Consider the following 19,879-nt stretch of genomic DNA (forward strand, 5'->3'; position numbering starts at 1 on the left):
GGGTATTGTGGTAACTGTCTTGCACAGCCTCTAACATACCTTTTGGAAGATACAGGTGTAATCAGTGCTGTTTTTGTAGAAAAAGAGGTGCCAGAACCCACCATGACTCCTCCCTTGTTCTCTGATAATAGCAATGGCGTCCACCCGAAAGATGCCGGAACTGAGTTCGGTGAGTTCTGGCTAAAAAAAGGCTCTGCCGGTAATGATTTAGAGCCACCCCACTAGACACAGCAAACAAGATATGCTTAGAAAAGCTCAGAGATGGAAATGAAAATATTTATATACAAGAATTGACTTGACCATCTTGCTCTTCAAATTGTCCCAGATGAACAGCAAATAATAATTTCACCCTTTGGCATTCATTTCAATAGCATTAATGATGATGAACCCATTTTGCTATTCATACAGATGTAAATTAGCTGATTTCTTATGCATGGTGACCTTTTGCAATCAAGATGTCCCTAATGGAATAATGATTATTTTATTTATCCTGGCACAAAGCCTGTGTTTAACACAATTATTTCCTACTTCTGTACATCTCTGTCAAAAACAATGCTCGTGTTAGCAATAGAAACGAGCTCAGGTCAATTTCATTAGGAACCCTTCTTTTGGTCTTTTCTCTGAGTCACAAATTTATGATACCTGAGTCCAGCATAAACATTTCAGAAGATGTCACATGTATAACTGTTTACTTTCCCTCCGATCTATAAAAATGCCCCTCCTTTACAGCTATTCAATAAAGTTTGGCATTTCTTAAGCAGAGGGCAGTATTACTACAGAAAACAAGTTAAGCCATCTATAGCACTGTGAAATTTTACCTTTGCAGCATACAAAGCTTGAATATTGACTTAAAACTTATTTTTAAACTTTGCATGATCTTGGATATTCTCGTGACACACATAACAACTTTTCATGTCTACTACTGAAGATAACAACAGCACTGTAAAAGTGAAATTCTTTATCATTAAAAACTATGAGGGAAAATACCACTTAATCAAGCCTCAAGGCCAGAAAATAGGAATGAGGGCATATTTTACATGTGTTCACATACAATTTTTATCACCTTCATTCTGGTTTTCTGATGTTACTTCAGCTTCATGGGGGAAAACAGAATCGCAATTGCTTCTTACAGTGATTGCCCAGGGTCAAATGGAAACAGCTTATAAGCCAGCTACTTTTTGTACGGGAATTTCCCTGTTGAAGCTGTTAGTCAGCAGGGTGATGCCATGAATCAGCAACTGTACTCTACAACTTTACATTTCAGAAAAAGGAATGTCATCCCACCAAAAAACAAAAACACAGCTGTCCTAGTCTTCTACATGAGTGAAATATTATGTATAGGAAACCATCCCCTGCTTACTGAAGAAGAAGAAGAAGAAGAAGAAGAAGAAGAAGAAGAAGAAGAAGAAGAAGAAGAAGAAGAATTTGGATTTGATATCCCGCTTTATCACTACCCGAAGGAGTCTCAAAGCAGTTAACATTCTCCCTTCCCTTCCTCCCCCACAACAAACACTCTGTGAGGTGAGTGAGGCTGAGAGACTTCAGAGAAGTCTGACTAGCCCAAGGTCACCCAGGAGCTGCATGTGGAGGAGCGGAGACGCGAACCTGGTTCACCAGATTACGAGTCTATCGCTCTTAACCACTACACCACACTGGCTCTCTTTAAGCACCACACTGCTTAAAGGTGTACAGTCTAGCAGCAGATTCATCACACATGCATGCTGTTTAAGTGTTCAAGGGTTTCATATAAAACTGCTATATTGACAAGCTGGAACGTGTGTAGAGGAGGGCAAACGAGATAATCAAGGGACTGGAAAGCAAGCCTTGTAAGGAACGGTTGAGGGAATTGGGTTTGTTTAGCCTAGGAAAGGAGGGACAGAGAGGAGATATGACAGCCATCTTCAACTATTGAAAGTGCTGTCACATGGAAGATAGAGCAAGCTTGCTTTCTCCTGCTCTGGAGGGTAGGGCCCATACCAATGGATTCAAGATACAAGAAAGGAGATTCTGACTAAACACCGGGGGTGGGCGGGGCGGGAATTCTGACAGTTAGAGCTGTTCAACAGTGGAATAGACTTCCTCGGGAGGCTGAGAACTCTCCTTCCCTGGAGTTTTTTAAGTAGAGGTTGGATGGCCATCGGTCACAGATGCATTAGCTGAGATTCCTGCATTGCAGGGGGTTGGACTAGATGACCCTTGGGATCCCATCCAACTCTATGATTCTATAGCCTTCTTGAATACCTTCTCAACTATGTGTTACACACAATCAGTGCTTTTTTTCTAAAAAATAATAATATTTAGGGGTACTCTCATTTTGACTCAAGAAAATCACCATTTTATAGTTCAAATCAGGGAAAATAAATACAGTAAATGGACAAAAGTACAAAGATTCACAAAATATGTAGGGGTGCGCATCCCTCTGCATCCCCCCAGAAAAAAGCACTGCACAAAATTACCCAGATTTTGTAGAAGCCAGATGGCTAAAGGAGGAGAATTTGGAGTAGAGGGGACAAGGTGCTCCAAACTGCCTCCAGGCTCCTCCAACCCCAATTGTTTTCCAAACTTGTGCTTGCCAATGAAACTATGAAGCATTTGGAACCCCAGAGGAGGAGGTAAGCTTGAAGGGTATTGCCAGATGAGCTCCATTTTGTCTTCACTCTTCCATTTTGTCTATAACTTCCTAGCTGGCAAGTTCTAGGCCTGATGCAAGACCAGTTTGTCACTTTTTATTATCAGAGGGAAAAGCCAGTATCTTAACTCTAAGAGTTCTGGGCTGTGAAATTCTTGGATATGCAAATACCAAAAATCCCCTATATTCTAATACAATAAAGACTGGAAACAGACTAGGCAAACTGGTTGCCTTGATCAGGTGTGGCTACAGATTGCAGAGATCTGCCCCTAGCCTCTTTGCTGTAGGTGTCCTTCAGGGTGTTCTCTAGCCATTAGGTATGGCTAGAGAGGGAATACCAACTATGCTTATTTCGCTGCCACACACACACACTGCTTGGGAAGGTATAGAAGTCCTGGATTTAAGTCTGTCCAAGGCATTGATGCAGAATACTGTATCCCTCTTCTTATTGAGAGAGTGCTTCCCATGGAACTCTGAAGCAACTCTGGGACAAACTGACTGTCCCTGGGGTTTCGGACTTAGTCTCGAGGATACTGGAGATTGGAAAGAATCTGGGCCAGGGGTGAAAGGAGGTAACGTGAAGCAACATTTATTGAATAAACCTTGATAGAGAGCTGAGCAGATGTGAGTCAGTCTTTTTTTGACCACTTTGCCAGGTGTGCCCCATGGAAGGCATGTAACACACCTCCTTAAATGTGCCCCATACCCAAAGGTACAGCACACAGATACCCTGGTTTTTATTTTTCTAAGAAGATAAGATGATAAGAAGAGCCTTCTAGATGAGGCCAATGGTTCTATATATCTTTCTATTGCATTTGTACTTCAGCCAAAAGAGGCTCCCAGATCTGTTGCATGCATATTTGCCTGAAACATGTAATTAGTCCCTTGCTGTGATATGTATCTATGTTTCTTCATTCCAAGTCAGCAGCAAGAATAGATCACAAGCTTCCATTCAGATTAATGACTCTTGGGTGTTTATCCTTCCAGCTTCTATATTTAAAAGTAGGAAGGCTGACACTTTACTGATACTCTCTGTTTCTTAACCAGAAAGCTTGAAAAGCCTGCTGGGAAATAACATTCAAAACCCACACCTAAACCTAAAACTTTCCCCAATACCTTGACATTTCTGTAACATTCAGAGCCCATTTGCACAACGCAGGAAGGATGATAATGCTGAAGCCATTCAGTGGGAATGCATTATCAATTCCTAGCTGACATCTTTCACTAAATGGAACATTTAATTTGATCCTAGGCCAGTTCTGATTCTTTCTTCAGAAGAATGCATGAAAATAAATGTGCCTCTTACTGGTTTGGCACTCTTTGCAGGCTGCATTCTCTCTTTAAAATGAACTTTAGCTGTTTTGCAGTGCAGCTACAAGAAATGTCGAACTGCTGGTAGCAACACCTCATTAGTCAAAATACTCCACAGACTAGGCTGGTTGAATGCACAAATGGATTTAGAATTCACAACCGTACAGGGAAGGTGGAACAGAAATGAAAGTGAAAGTCATCTAAAAATTGGTTCCTAGCATAGGAGAAAATAAAAGGAAAAATGCAGCCCTTTAGCACCATCTCTGTATTTATCTTTTGCAAGTGACATTTTCTTCAAAACTGGTCTGTGTGTGCTATATACGTGAGTTACAGCAATGCCTGAAATACCCATATAAGTGGGGATGCAGTAAACAAAAGTCATTGTGTTCTTTAAAAACACACACACATGCAAACACTGTTTTTGAAAGCTAGGTGTGTCTGGCATAAGACAGAGATAATGGCAACATTCAGATAAAACACAAAGCCATTAACCATAGTTCAGCAGGTTAGCCTGCAGGTGTTTTGTTTACCTGTGCAAGCACCCAGAATGTTCTCACTTCACTTCATGCTTCACTTCTACCTGGGGAAAGCAAACCACAGAGTAGCTGGATCAGTGTCATGTCTGAACCAGCACTCATGGTTTGTTTCTTGCAAACAAGCTACTACCAGAAGGTAAGAACAAACATGGATTTCAGGTTGAATATAAATAGCCACCTCACCTAAGAGGGGAGTGAACCACACACACACATGCAAACACTGTTTTTGAAAGCTAGGTGTGTCTGGCATAAGACAGAGATAATGGCAACATTCAGATAAAACACAAAGCCATTAACCATAGTTCAGCAGGTTAGCCTGCAGGTGTTTTGTTTACCTGTGCAAGCACCCAGAATGTTCTCACTTCACTTCATGCTTCACTTCTACCTGGGGAAAGCAAACCACAGAGTAGCTGGATCAGTGTCATGTCTGAACCAGCACTCATGGTTTGTTTCTTGCAAACAAGCTACTACCAGAAGGTAAGAACAAACATGGATTTCAGGTTGAATATAAATAGCCACCTCACCTAAGAGGGGAGTGAACCAAGAAAGCTTCGACTGTGCTCACCACCATGCAGCTTATGCGTAAGCTAATTTGCTAATTACATCCAAATACACTTTTCCAAATCACTGTACTTTGTTTTCCGGGTTTTAGTCTTCCCTGTGTGTGTTTCAAACTGCTAAAAATATGAATGTATGGCACTATAGTTTTCTATAGCTCTTACATATGTCATTACTTTCTTTTGTTATGAATGTTTCCCAACGCACATGTCCAGTCCAGTTACACAGAAAAGGGATTGGGGTAACCTAATCTGTCCCACTACTCCCATCTGAGCACACATTTTATTGGATTTTATTGGATTTCTAAGCACACATGCATGCAGAGTCATATTGAAACATGAAACCAAAACACATCTGGGGAAAGGCAAGTATGGAGAAGTAATGGTTAAATCATCATAAAACCAACAGCTCCCCACACGTTGGGCCGATAAGTGTACAAAGAAGTTCTCTAAACAAAATGCCATTATCCAGCACATAGACATGGCATGTTTGAATTATTCCATTGAATCACTAACTCTGTGCTAGCATGTATATTCATAAGAATATATAAACTCCAAGCATACAGAAACAAATCTGAATGGTGTCTATCACATGTCCACCAAACCAGGAGGGGTGCTTCACTGTGGAAAGAACAAAACAAATACCGAGAAACACACTTGAAGTTTTCAAACGTAAAGTAAAACCAAAGTTTAGCACTGTAAGGTTGAGTTGTAGCAATATTTGAGGTCATACATGAACCCTTCCCTTCTCCTCTTTTGGCATGGTTGTACAGATTGAAAATTTCTATGTCAGTTTTATATTAATCATTGTTGAACTATAGGACAGACATAGGCAAACTCAGCCCTCCAGATGTTTTGGGACTACAACTCCCTTCATCCCTAGCTACCAGGACCTGTGGTCAGGGATGATGGGAACTGTAGTCTCAAAACATCTGGAGGGCCGAGTTCGCCTATGCCTGGTTTAGGATTTGGATATAATCTTAACTAAGGTTTGCTGAAACAAACTAGATCCTTAAAGTATACAAGCTGCTATTAATAAACCCTGCCTCATACTATGCTGGGGGCAGTAGAGAAATTTATTAAATAATACATGATTTAGTAGACATATTTTCACAAGCAAGCAAAAAAAAAAAGGCTTCCACTGAACTGAGTATACAGATTAGCAACAAGCTGTACATATCTGGCAAAAAAAAGTTTAGGAAAATAATATTAATCGTATTCAAAAGCTAGCAGCAATCAGTATGCATTTGGCACAAAAGGTTTAGGAAAATATTATGCTTCTTCAAAAGCTCGAAGTCTTGCAATAAAGCAGAACCTTTGGGGAGCAGAAAAGCACATTTGTAACCACTGTATATTGTGTTCAGGATCATAAGGTCAAAAAAATAAGACAGTCTTGTTGACCAATTTATCTCAGACAACAATTCATGTCAAAGACCCTGAAGGAACTAAACCTATCTGGCACAGAAAAAATATAATCATTTCAAGGGATAAACTGGGGAGTGGGCAAAGAGAATTATCTGCAGATAACAGTTACCAATAACAAAGCCAAAAGGAAGGAGATGTAATTCTGAACAAAAAATTATACACATACTCGCACACTTCCCAACTGGTAGGTAATTTTAACTTGCAGCTTTTGTTTGACAAAAAAGTCATCACAGAAACCACTGAACTGTGCTTGAAGATAACCTTGTGTATCAAAGAGCAAGGAGATAGAGTTCAGGCAATTTTGGACTATGTATTAACAAACAAAAAGGAGATAATTGTGATTTCAGAAGTGTTGCAAGATAGGATAGTGTTTGAATGGGCCAAGGAGTTTGATCCCTCATTATGCAAATTTCAGAGAGGTAGATGTGTTATTATTTGAAAAAATTAAATTAACGAAGAGAATCTTGTGGCACCTTGAAGACTAACAAAATTATTGTAGCATTAGCTTTTGTAGTCTATTGCTGACAAGTCATCACTGGGAGTCATGCTTCTCTCATGGGAACTTCACTGCATCCACTCAAAGAAAAAGAAATTGACCTCGTTAGGATGCAACGCTAAACTGTAATGCTAAATAATGCAAAGAAAGCCATGGGCTCTTGAATTCCTCCTCTTTCATCCTCCCGCATGGCTCAAAGGAGAAGACTGGAAGGCCCAATGAGCTCATTGGGACTCACCCCAGGTAACTGTGTATCAAATAGAAAATGAAGTTACCTCTAAATTATACTGTTGACTAAAAATAAAAAGGCAAGTAACGAAATGCAATGGGCAGAATTAAATGTCTAAGGAGATAATTCCAGCAGTGCAAGCATTTTTGCTTGCCAGGTGAAATAATTTCCCCTCTCTTCCTCCCATGTACTGTTCCGGTGGTTCTTCTAACTTTCCTGAGTTGAGTTATGGAGGGTGTGGGCATGCACAGAGGAAGAGGTGGGGAGAAATCCCATTATGCTAGCTCTAAAATTCGTATTTACATTGACAACAGGGGGTTGCCCTATTGGTCAAACTTTGTTTTCATTTGAAGGGATGGGGCTAAGAGGGACGGTATGGTTTGAGGAGGAAAGTGGGCGGTCAAGAGGCCCACTGTGTACCTGGAGCTGGCTCTGGCTGCTGTAGTGTATCAACAAATAACAATAAAGTGTTCCAAGAATTCATTGGAAATGCAACACATAGAGGATTTTTTTTTTGTACTGAAAGCAAAGACGATTTGTTCCATTTATAAACCATTGCACCCTTATTTTATTGCTATGGCTAGCGGCTGATGCAAATAAAGATTCCTCTGATCTGAACATTGCACCCTGTATTACTTTCTAAATGTTGTGTAAATATAAAAAGTGTATACTATATTCAATATGCAGAAACAGTTTATTTGGGCCTTTTATCCTAGGGCCCCTAGAATAGCCTAATCAAAAATTTCATTTTACATAAAATTATCCAAATTACACTCTGAAAAGTCCAAATTCCAAATACGAAACTGAGGTCTTCTCCTAAAGTGGGGTGGGAAACTCCAACGCCTCAAGTGCTATATTGTGACTGAAATGAGTCTTTGAAGTGTAATAATGCTTCTTGCTTGCCTAGAATGCAGATAGAGAAAAGGGCATGTGCATATAAACTTCTGCCTTTTATGTGGTTGAAATGTAGGCTTCTATAAAAACGTAAGAGTCTGATTCAGCACTACACGCATTTTCCCTCTAGCCTTGCCCACCACTGGAATATCAGACCCTCCAAGGGTCCTTATCTTCCAGAGACAGTTCTGTACTTACAGAAGCCACCCCCATTTCTGATTTGATCCTGGAATGTCCCGCTTTTCCTTAGGATGTCCCTATTTTCACCAGAGAAATGTTGGAAGGTATGGAGTTATGTGGCCCATACCTTCAAGCCAAGAAGACAAGTAACTTTACAACCTTTAGAAGATATCTGAAGGCAGCCCTGCATAAGGAAGTTTTTGAATGTTCAATGTTTTATATATGTTGGAAGCTACCCTGAGAGCCCAGAGCAACCCAATCAAAATGGGCAGGGTGTTGTTGTTGAATAATAAGAACATGCCTATTTTTGGAGGAGAAATGCTGGAGTGTATGGAATGTGGCTTTTCACGAGGTTGTCCGCAACATGGCCCTCGGATTGAAAAAAAGGTACCATTACCCGGTTCTAAAGCGTAGGTGGATTGGTGGATATGTCCAGAGGTGATATTCTTACACTCTTATAAAAATTTATAGCATGGAAGAAGGGAGCATTGTGCCGAGTATAGTATTCAACACAACAGAAGCAAGCCAATAAATATTTTACTGCAGACACTGCAGCAAGCAATAGAAAGGCAACTTCAGCTGAACACGAGGCATACGATAAAGCACTTTCATTCATTACCAGCCACTACATATCCCTTGGGAAGCAAAGGAAAATGTTTAGCAAAAATGTAAACAAACATTTCAAAGAGAGACAGATGGGGTGAGTGGATTACTTTTGTTTCATTTATAGTGAGTTTCATTCCAAAAGTATTGTTAGGTTTTTCATGTAGCACAGCTCAGTTTTCCAAGGGTTTAAGTTCCATGAAGAGAATTCTTAGGTGTTCTTACTGTGGAATCAGAATTGAGACTATTCTACTTAATCCAATGCAAAATCAGGTTATTAAGAATCCTTTAGCTAGATAATAGTAATGATAAATTATGAAGTACAAAAAGCAATTAGGAGGAAAGTGGACTGGACAATAATGCTCTTGTAAGAAACTGGGCGGAAAGGCCACATTCAGAGGCATGTTTGTTACATGCTGTAAATGTTCTTTAGCGGCTGATAGAAGGATTTCAGTTTTCTGAGGTTGTTTAGAAACCAGCTAAACGGTGGTGCAAATATAATACTTGTAAGTTGGTTTTTGCAAAGATGTGTTAGGTCAGTTCGTACTGAACATGTAGGAAGTTTGGGACTTATGATACAGCAGCAACTAGGGACTTATGATACAGCAGCAACTAGGCCATGTTACACAAAGCACTGGAACATGTTTTATGAAGTTATCACTAATTCTATACTCTGTTGTGTGCAAACAGGGTTTTTACAAAATGAATGGTTTTACAAAAGCTCATTATTACCAGTGATCTAGTTTGAACCAATGTTTACTCAGAGTAGACCCACTGAAATGAATTGGTGTAACTAACTTGGGTTCATTAATTCTAATCTGTCTACTCTGAATAGAACTCAGTCGGATACAACCCAGTACTGGAGAAAAACAACATTCATCATGATAAACCCAACTTGATGTGAGTCTACTCCAAGGAGTGAGCCGGTTTTTGCGTGCTGCACAACTGAACCAAGCTTTGCCTACATATGGATTACTTGAGCACTGTTGAGATCATTCAAAGTGGCTGGTAGCTTATCTGAAATTTACACAGCATTCTACCCTGTAAAACCTGTATGGCCTACTATATTTATAATCCCCTTACTTTGTCAAAGAAGACTAACAGAAAGGCATAAGCAACCATATCCTGCTACTTTCTATATTTCTATAATTCAAAGAGTACCACAACAATTTCCAAGGCATGTAGCATGAATGAGAAAGTGTAAGTAATATGCAACCCTTTTATGATATTCCTGATGTTGCCTTTCACATTTTAAGCATGAACAGCAAGATCTCTTGCCCTCCATACTTTATGAGGACACATACATGGTGACAGTTGTCTACCTTCTGAGGCATTTGTTTTTAATGCAGCAAATATGGGTTGAAATTGTCAATATCTTTGACATCTACAAAACCACCTTGGACATTTTAATCAATACAAATCTTCTTTGTGGATACTGTCTTTTTTCACTGCAAGGCTGATGGAATGATGCTGTTAATTTTTATTTTTATTTTACTCAGCCATGCATTATTTTGCTGTGATATTTTAAGCACTATGTATTGTTTTATTGCATAGTATCTCTATTGTTTCGCTTTGTTCTTTTATTAATTTACAGCGGTACCTCGGGTTAAGAACTTAATTCGTTCTGGAGGTCAGTTCTTAACCTGAAATTGTTCTTAACCTGAAACACCACTTTAGCTAATGGGGCCTCCCACTGGTGCTGCGCTGCTGCTGCGCAATTTCTGTTCTCATCCTGAAGCAAAGTTCTTAACCCAAGGTACTATTTCTGGGTTAGTGGAGTCTGTAACCTGAAGCATCTGTAACCCAAGGTACCACTGTATGTCATTCTGGGAGTCCTTTGGACCAAAAATGGAGAGTACTAAATAGAATAATGAAATACAGCTATAGATGTTCCAATGTTCCTGCCCATACTAATATGCTAAAGGAGGTCTAACAGAGTTTTCATCCCAAAATGTCAGTTTTTCATAAGTAGACTTATTTTATGTGAATGTGTCTGGCCTTGGAGTGTCAAACAGTACATTGTAGCAACAGATCCATCTCACTGGGTTTCTATTTGTCTGTTTCACTAACGTTAGAGGAAAAGCAGGTCTCCTCTCAGTCCTTGAACAAGTCTATGACAGAAGTCTCCCAGCTTGAACCTAGAGTCAAAAACTGGGCTATGCCTACTCAATCAAGTGATTCTGCAGTTGAAAATTTCACATCTTAGAATCTACATCTAAAATTTTGCTTTTGCAAAATACTCTTATCTCAGGGATTTCCAAACTATGGCTCCCAGAACACCAGTGGCCCACAAGCTTCATTCAGTTGGTCCGTGGCAAGTCTGCATAAAAATATTTGCATGTGTTTTTAATTGTAATCTATTTTTATTTCTTGTTTTATTTCTCATTTTGTATTTTATTGTATTAGAATTTATAAAAAATATGACATGAGAAATAGAAGACGCAATAAAAATATAACTAGAAACCATACAACATCTAGCACAGTGCATTAGCATTGTTTCAACAGGCAGAAAAACAATTCAGTGGTCCACCAGAATCATCAAGTGGTCTGTGGGAGGAGGTTGTGAACCACTGTTCTACCCTCAGGAAAGACCAATTCTCCACTATAGTGGTACCTCAGGTTAAGTACTTAAGTCGTTCCGGAGGTCTGTACTTAACCTGAAACTGTTCTTAACCTGAAGCACCACTTTAGCTAATGGGGCCTCCTGCTGCCATCGCGCCGCCGGAGCACGATTTCTGTTCTCATCCTGAAGCAAAGTTCTTAACCTGAGGTAATATTTCTGGGTTAGCGGAGTCTGTAACCTGAAGCGTATGTAAACCGAGCTACCACTGTACCGCATGGGGAAACAGAACAAACCAGAAGTCTGCCAGTACTGGAAATATCTGAGGATCTGTAACTAATCAGCCAAGCACCAAAAATGAACCGCTTTCTGTCATGAAAAATAATGTAATAGGTACACTAGATAAGTATTATTGAGGGAAGAAATTCCATCTTAGTAAAATACCTCTTTCCATGAAATGCTTTTCAGACCCAGTATCTCTCCACCCTTTTCCTTCTAGCACCCCAACATTTTATTTTTCACAATAGTGAACTTCTTTACAAACCAGGTCATCAAAAGCACTTTTAATGACAGCAGCAGCTCTTAACTAAAAACTCCTTACCTTCCTTTATTTACTAAAAATCAGTTTAGCCCAGAGCTCTTTATGTTTAAACTCTAGCCACTTTTGGACACATTAGAACTCTAGCTCCTTACTTTTGAGCAGTTTAAAAAGGCAACTTCTGTTTGACTTGCTTTACATTTGATTGTAATAATAACAAGAAGGAACAGCCTTAAAAACATCACTCACGAGTGCAATGGAAGTGCTTGGCTGCCCTTACATGTAAGCAATTTGTGACTGAATCTCTTTGGTGTCAGGACTATGCATACTTGTTTTTCCACTTAGCAGATTTTCTCCACAACTGAAAATGTCAACTTGTTCAACAATTCTCAACAATGTTCACTTTCTCAACAATGCAATTCAGACTAATAGTTACAACATGAACATATTTGTTAAAGAAACTTCACTCGTTTTCCCCTCCTTGCAATGTTGGAACACTTAGATCAAGCATTTCCCTTTGCTTACATGTACACAACATTCTAGAATTAAAAAGTATGAAGAACAATTAAAAAATCATAAAAAGGACCTGCAGAATCAGGCCATTGATCTAGCCCAGCATCCTGTCCTTACAGTGGCCAACCAAATGCCTTTGGGAAACCTACAAGCAGGTTTTGAGCACAAGAGCACAATCTTCTCCCATTGTTTCCAGCAACTGGTATTCAGAAGCATTGCTGCCTTCAGGTGTGTCTAATGCTCTTTTAAAGCCATCTAGGTAGGTGGCCATCACTGTGGGAGTCAGTTCCAGATAACTATGTGCTGCATAAAGAAGCACTTTCTTTTATCTGTCCTGAATCTTCAAATATTCATCTTCTTCATCATCATCATTCTTTCATTGTGAACTTTACTTAATATACATTTTTTGTCTGATATATGCAAAGCAATTTCCTCTTATATAATGCATTTTCATATTTTATTTCTATCTGTATACAAATTTTTAATTTACAGTTTAGTATATGCATTTTTGTGCACATTCCTTGGCTGTAGAACTACACTGCAAAATTCAGAGAAGTGTGGCTTTCACATGACATCTGTGGTTCAATTCATGAATTGTTTCAGAAAGTATGAATCTAGGATGCAGACTGAATTGAATTTCCCCCTCATCCCTACTTTTCTCTTATTTTTAAGAAGTTATTTCTCCGTTAGATATCCCGGAATGCTGCCAGTCAATCATTACAATCTACTTACTTGTAACTACAGCAGCTACAAGACTCCTCAATCTGGAAGGAGCCATCTTCATTGTAGGAAAATGGTTAACCAGGAAGAGAAAATCAGGTCCTGAGATTGGGTAGAATAATAACCTTCCCAATTTAAATGCTGAAAAGACTGTAAATACTCATTGGGTTTTCAGAAAAACAATCCCCTGCAATTTCCTCCATTTTTTGATGCACTGAAATGGGCAAGACAACATATGGAACACAAACTGTAGGTGAAAGGGAAGCAATTGACAGAACAACACAAACTGCTCCATGAAGAAACATTATTAAACTGGTGTATTTTGGCCACTTCTCAATGGATGTGCCAGAAAACTGGCCAACTCACAGTGCTCTACATGGAGACAATTTTATACCACCACCATCACACTTAGTAAATGTTTCAATAAAGACATATTTAACACATGTCTCATTCAAATATGCTATATACAAAGCACACAGTACAATAGCTGGATATTTCACGCTATGTCTATCATCATGTGTTATTTTCATTTCAGCAGAAATTACATTGATAATACAAAATCCCTAAACCCACAATTGAAGTGGACAGATTGGAAGCCTTTTTTAAGAAAAAATAATAATAGCCATTTGTGCAATACAGATTAAAAACTCATCACCATTATCAATTGCTGGTGACAGCAGTTTGTGGCAATGTTTATTTGCAGTCCATATTTAACTGAATTAGTTCTTAGCTTTCCTAGAAAGCCATAATGATCTCTATTCAGCATCCTGAGCTAAGTGCAGAAAAGTGGATTTGCTTAATACAGATTTATTTTTCTCCTTTCTAAACATGCAACGACACTTGCTGACTTAATAGGCACTTGGTTTGGTTTTTGGAGCATTATGTGCTTGAGCAACAAGAATCAATAAACAGAATTCAAGAGCAAGTCATAGATGGCAAATCGTCTGGACATCCTTCTCCAGTTACATCATCTCTAGATGTAGCATACAAGCTTAAACCCTGAAGGTTCCAGGATGCAGCATACAACAAACTATAAAGAAGCAATTCACTATTTGCTGAAAATATAATAATGCTGGCTAGCTCGCTGAGATCAGATGGTGACTTCAGTAGTGCTGCCCTGATGAGAACTCACACATACAAAAACTTGAATTTTGTGACAGAACTCCCACCTTACATTATATATCTAGCAACAAAGCACAGCAGCGTCCAGCTTAGCCAAGCCTAATAAGTGACTACTTATCAATCATTTCAACACCATAGTTCAGTGTACAATGTGCTTTACATCTTTTTTATTCTCTCATCCCCAAATTGCAGCCCTATGAAACAGATTAGGGCATCTAATGTGATCCCTGGATAAGCAGAGATTTTATCATGGCCAAACATCACACTGAATCCATGGGAAGCACAATACTTGGTTGTGTGATTCATTGAGACATACATGTGACAAAGCAGTCTATAGCAGAAACATTAAGGTGACTTCTGTTGGGTGCTTGTGCTCTCTGTTTAACCTGAGGGTATGTCTACACAATTTCTAAAAACTCAAGCATTTTCTCTTTCTCCCAGAGAGCTTACACTTTTTTAATACAGAAATCTAGTTATATGGGAGAAAATTAACTGTATTTGATGTTTGACACTACTTCAGAATACTAATCCAAATAAGTATTGCATTAAAATAGAGAGTACTTGAGTAGAATTTAAATTAAGACACAGGGAATGCCTATACAGTAACTATGTTATTTCATTAAACCAAATCACTGCAATGATACCACAAAGAATGAAGCAAAAGACAAGCCTATCACTGGAAGTAGTAACTTCTATGGTATTAATGAAAGCCATTATTTGATGGTGGAGAGGCAGGGTGTCAGGAACCACGGGTAACTTCTGTTCTGTGTTGTCCATGTTTCTTTGTAATATCCTGCATACAAACATCCTCAAACATTAAAATCTGCAAATGAGGCCTTATATGGGGAAACTTTTTTGTGGGACATCTATTGCATGGAGCAAAACTTTGTGTCAGTTGTGGTTCCAATCTAGCCAGAGGTCCTCCTTGGGTCACCACATAATGTAATTCTAAATAATGGATAAGAACATTTACCTTTAGGCTGGAAGGTTACCTCTAGTTCTCTCTCTCAGTAGTTCATTTGCTCTTGTTCTTTTAAAAAATCTACATGATTTTATTCTCTTATTTTTTGTGATTTAATTTATGATTGTACAGTTTTAACTTGAAGCCTGGTATGAACAACACCTGAAGCTTAACTTCCACATGTCTTCCTACTGTGAACTGCCAGATGTCCTAATGTGGTTGCAGCTTGCCCATTGGTCTGCAGGGGAAAATACAAATTTTCTACTTTAGATACTGGCTTGGCTCACACATCACATTAAACCATTGTTTCTTCCCTCACTCCTGTTGCTGCCATGCCTCAGATCAAGAAGCATAGCCTGAATTGTTATCTCGCCTAACCTAGGCTCATGGCTTGTTTTCTTACAAATGAGCTATGAGCATTAAGCAAAGGGGAAAAAACAACCTCGGTTATCTATCACCCATGATTTGTTTGGAGGAAACAAATCAAGTATCTTGGATCAGACAATACAGTGAACCAAAGTCTGGCTTGTTTTGGCTGAGGTATTGTAGGGGAGCAGCATTGTGTGAAATTTTGTTTCAAACTATGGTTTAATATAGCATCTGAATAAGGCCATTATAGGAAATGCTGGACAGCAGGTCAGTGTCACTGGTTTGCATATTACCTGCATCATCTCCCCAAACAACACCAAAACACTAATGAAGACAGCATATTCAGTAACCACAGCATTTTGGTTATCAGCTGAAGGGGGGGGGGGTTAGAATAGTGATGTAAGCCAGACTGGCTTTGTGAACAGGAGCCCTTCACACTGCCACAGTTTGTGCAAGCCAAATTTTGCAATTAGCCAAATTCTGAGTTTATATTAATCAGTTGCTAGGAAGAAAACAGCAGGAAAGTGCTGTCACCTTCATGCCCTGCTTGCAGCCTTTCTGTGGGAAGAAGTATGATAAACCAGATATTGTGGTCTGATCCAACGTGTCTTTTAAGTTCTTAAGGCCTAGTGCTATACAGAATGCAGAATACATAGTGCCAAGCTCACCACAATTACCAAAAGTATCAACTAATGACCCAGCCATAAGAAGGGCATGTAAAGAACCACTGGAGAAGTTTTATTCTGGTGAATTTTGAATGTGGAAATGTCCTTACAAATCAAGCACAGCTGATCATAGAAATGTCAAGGTGGTTTAAAAGGAATTATGTGGCAAAGAAACTGGAAAGTAAAGAAGGAGAACTGAGCAACAAAAATGGAAATATTGTTAATACAAGGGAATAAAAAGTCCAGCAGACACCACGTATACCATGGACCAAAGAATGGAAACAAATAAAGCTATGCTGAAGAAGAAACTCCTAAGTTCTCCAGGAGAACCAATAACACTAATCATTCATTAGGGATCAGATCAGAGTAGTTAGTGGATCAAATTTTATTTTAGGAAAGCATCCAGCTGACCCACCAAACATAAAGGAAATTACTTGCACAAGGACACAAATTACACTTTTACATTCCAAGGGTCACACACAATATAAAGTGAAACAGGGAAAGCCAATGACAGTAAAGACTTGTACTAAGTAAGGGGGTCAGGAATGGGGTTTGTTTTTTTTAAAGAATTTATCATACTTCAGCAGAACGTTCTTTGCATATTACAAAGTCAGCATAAAATGTCACATTTGCATTAAGGAATTATAGTAGGATTCATGTATGCTTGATGTAAGAATATAAATATTCAGCAGCTGCAAAATGATTGCAGAGAAGACTAAATGCTCACTTGTAAACCACAGTGCTACTCGTATATCATGAAATATGGAAAAATACTGTAGGCAAAAAAATGCCATGTAAAACAAATTGGGTTTGGACCATATTTGATTTGCAAATGAAATTGAAGAAGACAACACTAAACTATCTAAGAGAATCAGTAAACAGCAGGTTCACATACAGGGCACTTGTTCAGATATCCGTGGGTATAAGACCCTCTCCTCTTACCTTTTACTGGTATTCACTTGGAAGTAGAAAAGATTTACATGGAGAAATACAGATATTACTAAAACAGGTAATCATTTCAGGAAGTAACTTTCCTTAAAAGTTGCAAGCCTTCATCAAATTCTTTTTGAAAAGTCTAAGCACACAGTGTTGACTGGATCATCTTTATCTATATGCTCATTGACATTCAAAGAACTCTATTGTGCTTATTCTTGCAGACGCCATGCTGTTTTCTTCTTCAGCCAGACTTGTTCTTCTGTACGCTTGGTGATTCTATATTTAATGATGATTTCTACAAACTCTCCCGGAACAACCAACCTGGATCCCTTTTAAAACATTAACTAATAACTAGTTCTGAAATCTGCTTTTTCTCCCTCCAAATTGCTTTTCCTTTTGTGTCATGTAGATTATAAGCCTATGAGCAAGGACTGTCTTATTACTGATATTTATAAGCCAATCTGGGGGCCTCTTTCATTTGAAAAGCAGGGTGAACATTAGATAGATAGATAGACAGACAGACAGATAAGTGTTACAATATGAGCTGTGAAAATTTCCCAGTTCAAATTTTACATCTGTGCTATGAACGTGCTAGATGATATTCAGCCACCCACAGCAATATGGGGATAATAATACTGATCTAACTTGTAGGTCAACTGAAAGGATTACTGAGATAATGCATATGAAGAGTTCTCAGTGTGCCAAAACACTGCATCCAGCATTAACTGCAGAATTCCCAGCACTGCACTTCTTAGAAGAGAATCTAAAAATCCTGCATTAAATATAAAAATCCTTTCTTCATATTTGGAAATTGAAAACTATCTAAACAATGCACAACAGAAGAGGGAAATAGAAAGAAGTGGGAAAATGTTTTGGAAAAGACATCTTGAGTTGAAACTGAATCGTCTGGTTCAGAAAAAAAAATGTCTTCAATTCTCTTATTATTTCAAACAATAAAATAAGGTCAATTAGCATTCTCAACAACATGCTAGCAACCCAAGAGAAACATATGAATAATTCAAATCTGGAAAAAGGAGAACAATTGACAAAATAAATATTTTAATGATCTGCTCGTCTGCAACCACTCAGTAGAGACAGAGTAATAAAATCTGAGAGTAAAAGAAGAGCACTGGGGAAATGATTCAGTAGATTATTAATTGATTTCAAAATTTCAAAATCCCCTACATATTAGCTTTCAAAAGATGATTGTGAAGACTTTGTAGACTGCGCAGAATACAGAAGTAGCCTGGCACGTAGCTGCAGACAAGAGCTCCTTCAAAAAGAGTTGGTGCAATAAAAACTACTTTCAAGGATTTATCATACTTATTCTTAAGATGATTTTTTTTTAGTAACAATAACAAAGTTGTAGCAGCCGTGGTTTCAACACTTTAGTTCGTCCCATATAGAACTTCAAGCTCAGCAATTCTGTATGTCTTTATAAACTACTGTAGCACATAAACTGCTCATTAGATTTTTATGTGGAGTCTATAACTTCCCTTATTCAACATCCTTTGTGAACATCACATCAGCTGCACAACAACAGGAAATACAATTCACTCATGCATCTCTCCCTCACATCTAAATAATCTGCAAATCTGCAATGAGCTGGATTCGAACAGATACTAGTGCATGAAGATGGCATATATAGTTGCACAAGGGTGGGTTCTGCATCTTCCACCCATCTTCACTCTTCAGTAGCAATCCCACACCTTTCTCAAGTGTCACCTGTCTCTCAGGGGACATAGGGACCACATTAGGGAACGAGCAAGGTAGTTAGCATTCAACCATCTTAGTGTAACTCGAAGGTAAAATTATCTTCACGTGAAATCAAAGTTTACTCAATTTCCTTGAGAAATCATGGAACTGATTTGACAAAATAACAGTTTATACAAGCGAGGAACACAGGAAGCTGCCTTATACCGATTCAGACTGTTGACCTAACTTCCTCATTATCATCTACACTGACTGGCAGGGGCTCTTCTAGACCTACCTGGAGATCCCAGGGACTGAACTTTGGACATTCTGCATGTAAAGCAGGTGTTCTATCACTTAGTAGAGGACCCACATTTATACCAATTAGGACCAAGAATGTACCAATACTGCAATGGCATAACCTCCTTCAATAGACTATGACTGATATAAGGAAACTCGTCTTTTAGCAAAGAATTGGCCTTCAAACTTTAGGCCCAATATATTTCCTCTTATTTTTAGGCATTTTACTGTTTGTAAATGTATTGTTGAGTGGGGAAAAAGAATGTGCTCTACATACTGAGCTACTTCAAAACAACTTTCTGGATTGGATCATGCCTATTCTGAAGTCACAGTATTTCAAAACTGCTTTCCCCCAAAACGTACAGATTTCATAAACTTTAGCAAAAAAAAAAAAAAAATAGCTTGAAAGTATATCTAAGGTAAGGGTGGCGCTGTTGGTAAAACCTCAGCGCCTAGGACTTGCCGATCGTATGGTCGGCGGTTCGAATCCCCGCGGCGGGGTGAGCTCCCGTCGTTCGGTCCCAGCTCCTGCCCACCTAGCAGTTCGAAAGCACCCTCAAGTGCAAGTAGATAAATAGGTACTGCTTTATCGTGGGAAGGTAAACAGCGTTTCCGTGTGCTTCGCTGGTGCAGGCTCGCCAGA

General features: G+C 38.8%; 1 protein-coding gene across 4 annotated transcripts in view; it reads right to left on the reverse strand.

Moving 5' to 3' along the window:
* The window catches only part of LOC309364369 (contactin-4), a 528,932-nt gene that overhangs the window by 456,903 nt on the left and 52,150 nt on the right, over window positions 1-19,879 (reverse strand). The gene's annotated exons all lie outside the window — the stretch shown is intronic.

This window comes from Podarcis melisellensis, assembly GCF_964234715.1.
Source record: "Podarcis melisellensis genome assembly, chromosome: 2".
Taxonomy (NCBI): Eukaryota; Metazoa; Chordata; class Lepidosauria; order Squamata; family Lacertidae; genus Podarcis; species Podarcis melisellensis.